Here is a 14138-nt window from a genome sequence, read left to right as displayed (position 1 = left end):
GGTATTAAATGGCAGTTTTTAATTTTTTATGGTTCTCCTGATAAGAATGAAAGAATAAAAATGTTGGAGATTTTACCCCTTTTTATTAACAATTCTAGTCCTCTTGTTTTATCAGGTGATTTTAATTGTATTTTAAGGGGAGAACGCCGTTTTTCGAACGCAGTGAGTAGGAACTATGACAAGACGTCTTTTATGTTAAAAAACTTGATTTTAGATTTTAATCTCACTGATGTTTTTAAAAAATGTAATTTTAACGTACCAGAGGAAGACGGTGTTACCTGGAGCAATGCAAGCTGTAGCTCCAGGATAGATTTTATTTTTTGTTCTTATCAAGTACTGCCTTTTAACTGTGATCTTTTTACCAATGTTTTTTCTGACCATAAATTATTGTATTTTAAAGTTAAAAGTGATTTTAAAAGGAGAACTGGTAGGAATGCCTGGAAGTTAAACGTGTCCCTTTTAGAAGATCCGCAGGTTTTATCAGATTTTATCACCTTTTACAAGGAATGCAGACGAGTAAAAGACCCCAACACTCCCACCAGTATCTGGTGGGAAAAAATGAAACTAAAAATAAAAGAATTTTTTATCCGTGTTGGGGTTAGGAAAGCTAAAGAAAAACGTGAATTTTATAATATCCTAAATACTCGTCTGCAAACCCTGTACAAATTCAGAGCACATGGGATGGAGGTGGAGAAGGAGGTACATGATCTTAAAAAAGAAATAACTAAGTGCCTGGAGCAGAAAGGAAAAGAAATTATCTTTAGGTCTCGAATACAGCATCTTGAGGAAAACGAGACCTGCTCCAGGTATTTTTTTAAGAAAATACATGAAAATAGAAGGTTAATAGAAAACATTGAAGGAGTGAATGATGTACAGGGTATTTTAAAAAAGGTGCAAGAGTTTTATGCGGATCTTTTTAATGTAAAACACATTGATGAATGTTTTATGAATGACTCGTTAAAGGAGATCACCAATTTTTTAGATCCTGTCTCACAGTCTTTTTTATTGCAGAATATTTCAGAGCAGGAGATTTTAGAGACCGTCAAGAGTTTTAAAACAGGTAAAGTGCCTGGGCCGGATGGTATACCCATTGAATTTTATGTTACTTTTTATGGTATTTTAAAAGAAGATTTGTTCTCCCTTTTTACGGAAGTCTTTAAGTCTAAAATCCTCCCAGGCTCATGGAAGAAGGGTGATGTCTCCCTGCTATTCAAAAAGGGAGACCGGTCGGAACTCAAAAACTGGAGACCAATCACCCTTCTGAACTGCGACTATAAAATAATGGCGAAACTGTGTGCTAACCGCTTAAAGAACGTAATCCATAAAATAATTCATACAAACCAAGTCTGTGGGGTGCCTGGGAGGAGTTTATGGGAGAACCTAAACCTTTTAAAGGATGTAATTAGCGACACCAAATTAAGAAAAGGAAAGCTGGCGGTTTTATCCATAGATTTTGAAAAAGCTTTCGACAGGGTGTCACATTTTTATCTTTTTAAGGTTTTAGAGAAAATGGGTATACCTGATGGCTTTTTATTGTCTCTTAGAGCTTTTTATGATAACTGTACTAGTAAAATTTTAGTAAATGGTTTTAAGACACAGGGCGTGATTTTAAATTCCGGAGTGAAGCAGGGGTGTCCCTTGTCCCCACTACTCTTCATTTGCGCAATAGAGCCTCTTTTATGTACAATACGAAAGGATAAGCAGATCCATGGAGTCCCCCTGCCAGGAGGAGGGGGACTAGAGGCGAAGGTAGTGGGGTACATGGACGATGTTGCGGTGTTTTGCAGGGACACCCCATCGCTTCAGAAGACGCTAAAACAGATTCAATATTTTAATTGTGCCTCCGGTTTTAAAGTCAATTTTAACAAAAGTAACATTTTAAACATAGGCGGAATGCCTTTGTATGATGTGCCCGTCCCTGTGTCTGAGTCGGTGCAGATTTTAGGTGTCTCCTTTGACGAGTCTAATAATGGTTTTAATAGCTGGGACTTGGTGGCTCAAAAAATAAATAAGAAAATATGTATGTGGAACATGCGAGAACTTACAATGGAAGGGAAGGTTTTAATTACAAAAATGGTGCTTTTACCTATTTTATTGTATTTAAGTCTGGTTTTCCCACCCCCCGAAATGGTTCTAAAGAAAATAACAAAAGCTTGTTTTACTTTCTTTTGGAGTTCTAAGAGCGAAAAATTAAAGAGACAAATTGTGATAAAACCGAACTCCAGGGGCGGTAAGGATTTTCCAGATTTTAAAGCTTTCCTTTTAATAAAGTTTTTTAGCATGTGTTTTACTACTGTTTTTAAAGATAGCTACTGGTCTTATTTTGTTCGTTTTAATACTGGTTATTTTATGCGGAGGAACGGCTGGTTTTCTACAGTTTTAAGTTGCCCTTATTCTTTGAATTTACCCCCTCAATACATGATTTTAGGAAAAATTTTAAACTTATATAATTTTAAAGGTAAAAGTGTTCAGGATCTGTGCAATAGCAAAAAACTACTAAAGGAAATAAAAGAAACCAGTACCGTGACTCCCATCAAAAATTTTAACGAACAGAAGTGTATACAGATTTGGAAGATGTTGAGTATTAATTATCTTTTTAATTCACAGAAGGACCTGGCCTGGAGCTGCGCACACGAGTGTCTTCCATGCCGGGCATTCCAGCACCGAAGAGGATTATCCAACTCTGCAACCTGCCCGAGGGAGGGATGCCGACAAGAGGAGACCGTGCACCATCTAATATGGACTTGTTTTTACTCGCAGAAAATATGGACAAAGATACTCCCTCTGGTAAAAAGGATAACTGGACTAAAAGACTTAAATATTGCAGTGGTTTTTTATGGTTGCCTGGAATGCCCAACACGGACTCAAGAGACTATTGCATGGAAGATCATAAACTGTGTGAAGGCAGCTCTGTGGAAGGCCAGGAATATTTTATTGTTCAAGCATGAGGTTTTATCTGTGAAGGACATTTTATCTATCTGTTTTTATGAAATGTACCAGTACTATCTTTTAGACAAGAAGAGATTTCCGCTTTTATCTAGAAAATGGTTTTTAAAAGAATGGAATTCTATCTTGTAAAGCCACCAAGTGCCCATTTTATGTTTTAATATGTTGTAAATATGTTATTTATATGTAACTGTATTTATTGACATATTTGCACAATTTTGTTAACATTATTTAATTTTTAATAAAGTTGCCCCCGTAAGGGTAGTCAAGTTAAAAAAAAAAATCTGTTCTTATCAGTTTAATATCTGATACGTCCCCTATCTGGGGACCATATATTAAATGGATTTTTGAGAACGGGGGCCGATTTCGAAGCTTGCTTCCGTCGCCCTATGCATTGACCCGATATGGCAGTATCTTCGGGTACAGTGCACCACCCCCTTACAGGGTTAAAAAGAAAGATTCCTACTTTCATTGCTACCTGCTTGCTGGCTAGCCAGCTAGCCAGCCCTGTGGGCCTTGCTGCTGCTGCAGCCAAAAAACAAAAGGTGGTGCTGCTGCTGCTTCTGCTGCTTCTGCTTCTGCTTGTGTCTGGCCGCTGTTGGAGCGTCCAGGCACAGGACTTCTGCTGCTGCTGACTAAATGGCCTCCTTAATTGGATCATTTGAGTAGCCAGCACACCTGTGCAGGTAGGGCATGACATGATAGGCAGCTGCCTTGATAGCGGGTGGGTGCTGAATGTTCCTAATTGACAAAATAAGATTAATGCTTATGAAGAAATATAAAATCTCATCCCTTCCCCAATATCGCGCCACACCCCTACCCCTTAATTCCCTGGTTGAACTTGATGGACATATGTCTTTTTTCGACCGTACTAACTATGTAACTATGTAACATAACATGGGGGGGGGGGGGTCTCCTGGCTGTTCACACAGGTGTGTCATTGCTGTACATTGACCATGCATTGCTTCTGTGGTATTGCAAAGGCAAAGACAAATGCTTCCAGCCATCCATTGCACTAATGGATTGGTCATCAGCTGGCTGTCTATGTCCCGCATCAATATAGACCAAAGTACAGAGGGTTAGGCTATGCTATTGTGCACCTACCTGATGCATCAGAAGGTGCGAGGCCCTTGCTAAATTCTGTGCACAGACTTTGAGATCTATACTTTAGACTGTATCTAAACCTGCTCCAACATGGACTGACATTCTGGCCTACTTTCAGCCGATGCGACTTGTCTGTCGCTGAACAGTCGCTTTTTATGTATTCAGCACCTATGTATAATGTTGTAAAAATGCTCTAGAAGCTAAAGTCGCAGAAATGTCACACATATTTGGCCTGCAACTTTCTGTGCGACAAATTCAGACAGGAAAAATCAGTATAAATCCTTAGAAAATTATCCCCCAGTGTCTCCATCTGCTGGCGGTATTGAATAAGCATTGCTGCACTGATGGGGTATGCATTAGACGAAAAAAAAGAAGAAAAAGAAGAATAATACGCCCAGAAAAGAGGCGAAAAGGAGAAAAACGTAAAAAAACTTGAAAAAAAAGTAAGAGGAAGAGAAGGGAAAAAAAGGTGGAAATGGGTTTAAAAGTGATTTCGGCGGAGAAATATATATATATATGTATATATATATATATATATATATATATATACGCGCACACACACACATATATATAAACGTATTCTCCGTTGAGATATTGCAGCCGCTGCTGTGTCCAGGCCCAGGAGCCTTAGCACTGTGCTGTGATGTCACTCAATACCACTGACATCACTAGGTGTAAACAACATCTCTCCTTTGCTGTGTATGTGACTATGGAGCTGTTTGGTGATGTCGTCTATTATGGCCTTCATAGAAGCAACAGGAGATTGTTGCATCCATCTAGAACCCTCAGAACTACAGTGCTATGATGTCACTCACTTCCACAGGCCTTGCAGAGTGTAAACAACAACAACCCAGCTTTGTTGTGTATGTAACCATAGGGATTTGTGATGTCACCTAGAACCTTCACAGCAGCGACAGCTTTATGAGGAGCATCAGCACTGCTCTGCCTGAGCAGAACCATCACCGCCATAGGTTGTCAAATAACCCGGGTTTAACCCACACAGGTAAGTCCAATGGGGTGCAGGCATGTCCTCTATGCTTACAGCTTCCCGTGGGTGTTGGTTTGATACCGTTTGGGGACAGCCAAGGAGGCATCTGCAGGCAACAAAGGTAGGTGTGTGCTTGTGTGTGTGTTTCCTATGCAGATCCTAAGCCCAGTGTCACATGCAAGTAGAAGGAGTAAGAAGGGTTCCTGGCAAATCCGGGTTATGGATTGCATTTAAAAAGGCCCCGTGGGAGTGCAATGGGCCCCTGTCTTGCTGCTTAGCAATAATGGTATGGGTTTAGGTTCTGCTGTGTGTACTGGTGGTTGACTGCCCCCCAGCCCAGAGTGTGCATGGAAAATTGTCTGGCAGCCTCCCTGACAGCAAGCAGTGATAGTGCCCATGAAGGGCACCTTGTTGGGCCCGCCCCTTTCACGGTTATCGCTTCTCGGCCTTTTGGCTAAGATCAAGTGTAGTATCTGTTCTTATCAGTTTAATATCTGATACGTCCCCTATCTGGGGACCATATATTAAATGGATTTTTGAGAACGGGGGCCGATTTCGAAGCTTGCTTCCGTCGCCCTATGCATTGACCCGATATGGCAGTATCTTCGGGTACAGTGCACCACCCCCTTACAGGGTTAAAAAGAAAGATTCCTACTTTCATTGCTACCTGCTTGCTGGCTAGCCAGCTAGCCAGCCCTGTGGGCCTTGCTGCTGCTGCAGCCAAAAAACAAAAGGTGGTGCTGCTGCTGCTTCTGCTGCTTCTGCTTGTGTCTGGCCGCTGTTGGAGCGTCCAGGCACAGGACTTCTGCTGCTGCTGACAAAATGGCCTCCTTAATTGGATCATTTGAGTAGCCAGCACACCTGTGCAGGTAGGGCATGACATGATAGGCAGCTGCCTTGATAGCGGGTGGGTGCTGAATGTTCCTAATTGACAAAATAAGATTAATGCTTATGAAGAAATATAAAATCTCATCCCTTCCCCAATATCGCGCCACACCCCTACCCCTTAATTCCCTGGTTGAACTTGATGGACATATGTCTTTTTTCGACCGTACTAACTATGTAACTATGTAACATAACATGGGGGGGGGGGGGGGGTCTCCTGGCTGTTCACACAGGTGTGTCATTGCTGTACATTGACCATGCATTGCTTCTGTGGTATTGCAAAGGCAAAGACAAATGCTTCCAGCCATCCATTGCACTAATGGATTGGTCATCAGCTGGCTGTCTATGTCCCGCATCAATATAGACCAAAGTACAGAGGGTTAGGCTATGCTATTGTGCACCTACCTGATGCATCAGAAGGTGCGAGGCCCTTGCTAAATTCTGTGCACAGACTTTGAGATCTATACTTTAGACTGTATCTAAACCTGCTCCAACATGGACTGACATTCTGGCCTACTTTCAGCCGATGCGACTTGTCTGTCGCTGAACAGTCGCTTTTTATGTATTCAGCACCTATGTATAATGTTGTAAAAATGCTCTAGAAGCTAAAGTCGCAGAAATGTCACACATATTTGGCCTGCAACTTTCTGTGCGACAAATTCAGACAGGAAAAATCAGTATAAATCCTTAGAAAATTATCCCCCAGTGTCTCCATCTGCTGGCGGTATTGAATAAGCATTGCTGCACTGATGGGGTATGCATTAGACGAAAAAAAAGAAGAAAAAGAAGAATAATACGCCCAGAAAAGAGGCGAAAAGGAGAAAAACGTAAAAAAACGTGAAACAAAAGTAAGAGGAAGAGAAGGGAAAAAAAGGTGGAAATGGGTTTAAAAGTGATTTCGGCGGAGAAATATATATATATATATATATATATATATATATATATATATATATATACGCGCACACACACACATATATATAAACGTATTCTCCGTTGAGATATTGCAGCCGCTGCTGTGTCCAGGCCCAGGAGCCTTAGCACTGTGCTGTGATGTCACTCAATACCACTGACATCACTAGGTGTAAACAACATCTCTCCTTTGCTGTGTATGTGACTATGGAGCTGTTTGGTGATGTCGTCTATTATGGCCTTCATAGAAGCAACAGGAGATTGTTGCATCCATCTAGAACCCTCAGAACTACAGTGCTATGATGTCACTCACTTCCACAGGCCTTGCAGAGTGTAAACAACAACAACCCAGCTTTGTTGTGTATGTAACCATAGGGATTTGTGATGTCACCTAGAACCTTCACAGCAGCGACAGCTTTATGAGGAGCATCAGCACTGCTCTGCCTGAGCAGAACCATCACCGCCATAGGTTGTCAAATAACCCGGGTTTAACCCACACAGGTAAGTCCAATGGGGTGCAGGCATGTCCTCTATGCTTACAGCTTCCCGTGGGTGTTGGTTTGATACCGTTTGGGGACAGCCAAGGAGGCATCTGCAGGCAACAAAGGTAGGTGTGTGCTTGTGTGTGTGTTTCCTATGCAGATCCTAAGCCCAGTGTCACATGCAAGTAGGAGGAGTAAGAAGGGTTCCTGGCAAATCCGGGTTATGGATTGCATTTAAAAAGGCCCCGTGGGAGTGCAATGGGCCCCTGTCTTGCTGCTTAGCAATAATGGTATGGGTTTAGGTTCTGCTGTGTGTACTGGTGGTTGACTGCCCCCCAGCCCAGAGTGTGCATGGAAAATTGTCTGGCAGCCTCCCTGACAGCAAGCAGTGATAGTGCCCATGAAGGGCACCTTGTTGGGCCCGCCCCTTTCACGGTTATCGCTTCTCGGCCTTTTGGCTAAGATCAAGTGTAGTATCTGTTCTTATCAGTTTAATATCTGATACGTCCCCTATCTGGGGACCATATATTAAATGGATTTTTGAGAACGGGGGCCGATTTCGAAGCTTGCTTCCGTCGCCCTATGCATTGACCCGATATGGCAGTATCTTCGGGTACAGTGCACCACCCCCTTACAGGGTTAAAAAGAAAGATTCCTACTTTCATTGCTACCTGCTTGCTGGCTAGCCAGCTAGCCAGCCCTGTGGGCCTTGCTGCTGCTGCAGCCAAAAAACAAAAGGTGGTGCTGCTGCTGCTTCTGCTGCTTCTGCTTCTGCTTGTGTCTGGCCGCTGTTGGAGCGTCCAGGCACAGGACTTCTGCTGCTGCTGACTAAATGGCCTCCTTAATTGGATCATTTGAGTAGCCAGCACACCTGTGCAGGTAGGGCATGACATGATAGGCAGCTGCCTTGATAGCGGGTGGGTGCTGAATGTTCCTAATTGACAAAATAAGATTAATGCTTATGAAGAAATATAAAATCTCATCCCTTCCCCAATATCGCGCCACACCCCTACCCCTTAATTCCCTGGTTGAACTTGATGGACATATGTCTTTTTTCGACCGTACTAACTATGTAACTATGTAACATAACATGGGGGGGGGGGGGGTCTCCTGGCTGTTCACACAGGTGTGTCATTGCTGTACATTGACCATGCATTGCTTCTGTGGTATTGCAAAGGCAAAGACAAATGCTTCCAGCCATCCATTGCACTAATGGATTGGTCATCAGCTGGCTGTCTATGTCCCGCATCAATATAGACCAAAGTACAGAGGGTTAGGCTATGCTATTGTGCACCTACCTGATGCATCAGAAGGTGCGAGGCCCTTGCTAAATTCTGTGCACAGACTTTGAGATCTATACTTTAGACTGTATCTAAACCTGCTCCAACATGGACTGACATTCTGGCCTACTTTCAGCCGATGCGACTTGTCTGTCGCTGAACAGTCGCTTTTTATGTATTCAGCACCTATGTATAATGTTGTAAAAATGCTCTAGAAGCTAAAGTCGCAGAAATGTCACACATATTTGGCCTGCAACTTTCTGTGCGACAAATTCAGACAGGAAAAATCAGTATAAATCCTTAGAAAATTATCCCCCAGTGTCTCCATCTGCTGGCGGTATTGAATAAGCATTGCTGCACTGATGGGGTATGCATTAGACGAAAAAAAAGAAGAAAAAGAAGAATAATACGCCCAGAAAAGAGGCGAAAAGGAGAAAAACGTAAAAAAACGTGAAAAAAAAGTAAGAGGAAGAGAAGGGAAAAAAAGGTGGAAATGGGTTTAAAAGTGATTTCGGCGGAGAAATATATATATATATATATATATATATATATATATATATACGCGCACACACACACATATATATAAACCTATTCTCCGTTGAGATATTGCAGCCGCTGCTGTGTCCAGGCCCAGGAGCCTTAGCACTGTGCTGTGATGTCACTCAATACCACTGACATCACTAGGTGTAAACAACATCTCTCCTTTGCTGTGTATGTGACTATGGAGCTGTTTGGTGATGTCGTCTATTATGGCCTTCATAGAAGCAACAGGAGATTGTTGCATCCATCTAGAACCCTCAGAACTACAGTGCTATGATGTCACTCACTTCCACAGGCCTTGCAGAGTGTAAACAACAACAACCCAGCTTTGTTGTGTATGTAACCATAGGGATTTGTGATGTCACCTAGAACCTTCACAGCAGCGACAGCTTTATGAGGAGCATCAGCACTGCTCTGCCTGAGCAGAACCATCACCGCCATAGGTTGTCAAATAACCCGGGTTTAACCCACACAGGTAAGTCCAATGGGGTGCAGGCATGTCCTCTATGCTTACAGCTTCCCGTGGGTGTTGGTTTGATACCGTTTGGGGACAGCCAAGGAGGCATCTGCAGGCAACAAAGGTAGGTGTGTGCTTGTGTGTGTGTTTCCTATGCAGATCCTAAGCCCAGTGTCACATGCAAGTAGGAGGAGTAAGAAGGGTTCCTGGCAAATCCGGGTTATGGATTGCATTTAAAAAGGCCCCGTGGGAGTGCAATGGGCCCCTGTCTTGCTGCTTAGCAATAATGGTATGGGTTTAGGTTCTGCTGTGTGTACTGGTGGTTGACTGCCCCCCAGCCCAGAGTGTGCATGGAAAATTGTCTGGCAGCCTCCCTGACAGCAAGCAGTGATAGTGCCCATGAAGGGCACCTTGTTGGGCCCGCCCCTTTCACGGTTATCGCTTCTCGGCCTTTTGGCTAAGATCAAGTGTAGTATCTGTTCTTATCAGTTTAATATCTGATACGTCCCCTATCTGGGGACCATATATTAAATGGATTTTTGAGAACGGGGGCCGATTTCGAAGCTTGCTTCCGTCGCCCTATGCATTGACCCGATATGGCAGTATCTTCGGGTACAGTGCACCACCCCCTTACAGGGTTAAAAAGAAAGATTCCTACTTTCATTGCTACCTGCTTGCTGGCTAGCCAGCTAGCCAGCCCTGTGGGCCTTGCTGCTGCTGCAGCCAAAAAACAAAAGGTGGTGCTGCTGCTGCTTCTGCTGCTTCTGCTTCTGCTTGTGTCTGGCCGCTGTTGGAGCGTCCAGGCACAGGACTTCTGCTGCTGCTGACTAAATGGCCTCCTTAATTGGATCATTTGAGTAGCCAGCACACCTGTGCAGGTAGGGCATGACATGATAGGCAGCTGCCTTGATAGCGGGTGGGTGCTGAATGTTCCTAATTGACAAAATAAGATTAATGCTTATGAAGAAATATAAAATCTCATCCCTTCCCCAATATCGCGCCACACCCCTACCCCTTAATTCCCTGGTTGAACTTGATGGACATATGTCTTTTTTCGACCGTACTAACTATGTAACTATGTAACTTATCATGGGGGGGGGGGGGGGGTCTCCTGGCTGTTCACACAGGTGTGTCATTGCTGTACATTGACCATGCATTGCTTCTGTGGTATTGCAAAGGCAAAGACAAATGCTTCCAGCCATCCATTGCACTAATGGATTGGTCATCAGCTGGCTGTCTATGTCCCGCATCAATATAGACCAAAGTACAGAGGGTTAGGCTATGCTATTGTGCACCTACCTGATGCATCAGAAGGTGCGAGGCCCTTGCTAAATTCTGTGCACAGACTTTGAGATCTATACTTTAGACTGTATCTAAACCTGCTCCAACATGGACTGACATTCTGGCCTACTTTCAGCCGATGCGACTTGTCTGTCGCTGAACAGTCGCTTTTTATGTATTCAGCACCTATGTATAATGTTGTAAAAATGCTCTAGAAGCTAAAGTCGCAGAAATGTCACACATATTTGGCCTGCAACTTTCTGTGCGACAAATTCAGACAGGAAAAATCAGTATAAATCCTTAGAAAATTATCCCCCAGTGTCTCCATCTGCTGGCGGTATTGAATAAGCATTGCTGCACTGATGGGGTATGCATTAGATGAAAAAAAAGAAGAAAAAGAAGAATAATACGCCCAGAAAAGAGGCGAAAAGGAGAAAAACGTAAAAAAACGTGAAAAAAAAGTAAGAGGAAGAGAAGGGAAAAAAAGGTGGAAATGGGTTTAAAAGTGATTTCGGCGGAGAAATATATATATATATATATATATATATATATATATATATATATATATATATACGCGCACACACACACATATATATAAACGTATTCTCCGTTGAGATATTGCAGCCGCTGCTGTGTCCAGGCCCAGGAGCCTTAGCACTGTGCTGTGATGTCACTCAATACCACTGACATCACTAGGTGTAAACAACATCTCTCCTTTGCTGTGTATGTGACTATGGAGCTGTTTGGTGATGTCGTCTATTATGGCCTTCATAGAAGCAACAGGAGATTGTTGCATCCATCTAGAACCCTCAGAACTACAGTGCTATGATGTCACTCACTTCCACAGGCCTTGCAGAGTGTAAACAACAACAACCCAGCTTTGTTGTGTATGTAACCACAGGAATTTGTGATGTCACCTAGAACCTTCACAGCAGCGACAGCTTTATGAGGAGCATCAGCACTGCTCTGCCTGAGCAGAACCATCACCGCCATAGGTTGTCAAATAACCCGGGTTTAACCCACACAGGTAAGTCCAATGGGGTGCAGGCATGTCCTCTATGCTTACAGCTTCCCGTGGGTGTTGGTTTGATACCGTTTGGGGACAGCCAAGGAGGCATCTGCAGGCAACAAAGGTAGGTGTGTGCTTGTGTGTGTGTTTCCTATGCAGATCCTAAGCCCAGTGTCACATGCAAGTAGGAGGAGTAAGAAGGGTTCCTGGCAAATCCGGGTTATGGATTGCATTTAAAAAGGCCCCGTGGGAGTGCAATGGGCCCCTGTCTTGCTGCTTAGCAATAATGGTATGGGTTTAGGTTCTGCTGTGTGTACTGGTGGTTGACTGCCCCCCAGCCCAGAGTGTGCATGGAAAATTGTCTGGCAGCCTCCCTGACAGCAAGCAGTGATAGTGCCCATGAAGGGCACCTTGTTGGGCCCGCCCCTTTCACGGTTATCGCTTCTCGGCCTTTTGGCTAAGATCAAGTGTAGTATCTGTTCTTATCAGTTTAATATCTGATACGTCCCCTATCTGGGGACCATATATTAAATGGATTTTTGAGAACGGGGGCCGATTTCGAAGCTTGCTTCCGTCGCCCTATGCATTGACCCGATATGGCAGTATCTTCGGGTACAGTGCACCACCCCCTTACAGGGTTAAAAAGAAAGATTCCTACTTTCATTGCTACCTGCTTGCTGGCTAGCCAGCTAGCCAGCCCTGTGGGCCTTGCTGCTGCTGCAGCCAAAAAACAAAAGGTGGTGCTGCTGCTGCTTCTGCTGCTTCTGCTTCTGCTTGTGTCTGGCCGCTGTTGGAGCGTCCAGGCACAGGACTTCTGCTGCTGCTGACTAAATGGCCTCCTTAATTGGATCATTTGAGTAGCCAGCACACCTGTGCAGGTAGGGCATGACATGATAGGCAGCTGCCTTGATAGCGGGTGGGTGCTGAATGTTCCTAATTGACAAAATAAGATTAATGCTTATGAAGAAATATAAAATCTCATCCCTTCCCCAATATCGCGCCACACCCCTACCCCTTAATTCCCTGGTTGAACTTGATGGACATATGTCTTTTTTCGACCGTACTAACTATGTAACTATGTAACATAACATGGGGGGGGGGGGGGGGGTCTCCTGGCTGTTCACACAGGTGTGTCATTGCTGTACATTGACCATGCATTGCTTCTGTGGTATTGCAAAGGCAAAGACAAATGCTTCCAGCCATCCATTGCACTAATGGATTGGTCATCAGCTGGCTGTCTATGTCCCGCATCAATATAGACCAAAGTACAGAGGGTTAGGCTATGCTATTGTGCACCTACCTGATGCATCAGAAGGTGCGAGGCCCTTGCTAAATTCTGTGCACAGACTTTGAGATCTATACTTTAGACTGTATCTAAACCTGCTCCAACATGGACTGACATTCTGGCCTACTTTCAGCCGATGCGACTTGTCTGTCGCTGAACAGTCGCTTTTTATGTATTCAGCACCTATGTATAATGTTGTAAAAATGCTCTAGAAGCTAAAGTCGCAGAAATGTCACACATATTTGGCCTGCAACTTTCTGTGCGACAAATTCAGACAGGAAAAATCAGTATAAATCCTTAGAAAATTATCCCCCAGTGTCTCCATCTGCTGGCGGTATTGAATAAGCATTGCTGCACTGATGGGGTATGCATTAGACGAAAAAAAAGAAGAAAAAGAAGAATAATACGCCCAGAAAAGAGGCGAAAAGGAGAAAAACGTAAAAAAACTTGAAAAAAAAGTAAGAGGAAGAGAAGGGAAAAAAAGGTGGAAATGGGTTTAAAAGTGATTTCGGCGGAGAAATATATATATATATATATATATATATATATATATATATATATATACGCGCACACACACACATATATATAAACGTATTCTCCGTTGAGATATTGCAGCCGCTGCTGTGTCCAGGCCCAGGAGCCTTAGCACTGTGCTGTGATGTCACTCAATACCACTGACATCACTAGGTGTAAACAACATCTCTCCTTTGCTGTGTATGTGACTATGGAGCTGTTTGGTGATGTCGTCTATTATGGCCTTCATAGAAGCAATAGGAGATTGTTGCATCCATCTAGAACCCTCAGAACTACAGTGCTATGATGTCACTCACTTCCACAGGCCTTGCAGAGTGTAAACAACAACAACCCAGCTTTGTTGTGTATGTAACCATAGGGATTTGTGATGTCACCTAGAACCTTCACAGCAGCGACAGCTTTATGAGGAGCATCAGCACTGCTCTGCCTGAGCAGAAC

General features: G+C 43.5%; 4 non-coding genes and 1 pseudogene across 4 annotated transcripts; all 5 read left to right on the top strand.

The window, feature by feature from the left end:
• The first annotated feature begins 3177 nt into the window (after nt 1–3177).
• Nucleotides 3178–3382, top strand: LOC130331658 (U2 spliceosomal RNA; annotated as a pseudogene).
• A 2090-nt stretch (nt 3383–5472) lies between these two features.
• LOC130331703 (U2 spliceosomal RNA) lies at nt 5473–5663 on the top strand. The gene has a single exon (XR_008874551.1). It is a non-coding gene; the product is annotated as a U2 spliceosomal RNA (small nuclear RNA).
• Nucleotides 5664–7752: 2089 nt separating this feature from the next.
• LOC130331702 (U2 spliceosomal RNA) lies at nt 7753–7943 on the top strand. Its single transcript, XR_008874550.1, has one exon. It is a non-coding gene; the product is annotated as a U2 spliceosomal RNA (small nuclear RNA).
• Nucleotides 7944–10028: 2085 nt separating this feature from the next.
• LOC130331700 (U2 spliceosomal RNA) lies at nt 10029–10219 on the top strand. The gene has a single exon (XR_008874549.1). It is a non-coding gene; the product is annotated as a U2 spliceosomal RNA (small nuclear RNA).
• Nucleotides 10220–12318: 2099 nt separating this feature from the next.
• LOC130331699 (U2 spliceosomal RNA) lies at nt 12319–12509 on the top strand. Its single transcript, XR_008874548.1, has one exon. It is a non-coding gene; the product is annotated as a U2 spliceosomal RNA (small nuclear RNA).
• Nucleotides 12510–14138: the final 1629 nt, after the last annotated feature.

The sequence above is a fragment of the Hyla sarda genome, unplaced genomic scaffold (assembly GCF_029499605.1).
Source record: "Hyla sarda isolate aHylSar1 unplaced genomic scaffold, aHylSar1.hap1 scaffold_353, whole genome shotgun sequence".
NCBI lineage: Eukaryota > Metazoa > Chordata > Amphibia > Anura > Hylidae > Hyla > Hyla sarda.
This window is presented reverse-complemented; position numbering and strand designations above follow the sequence as displayed.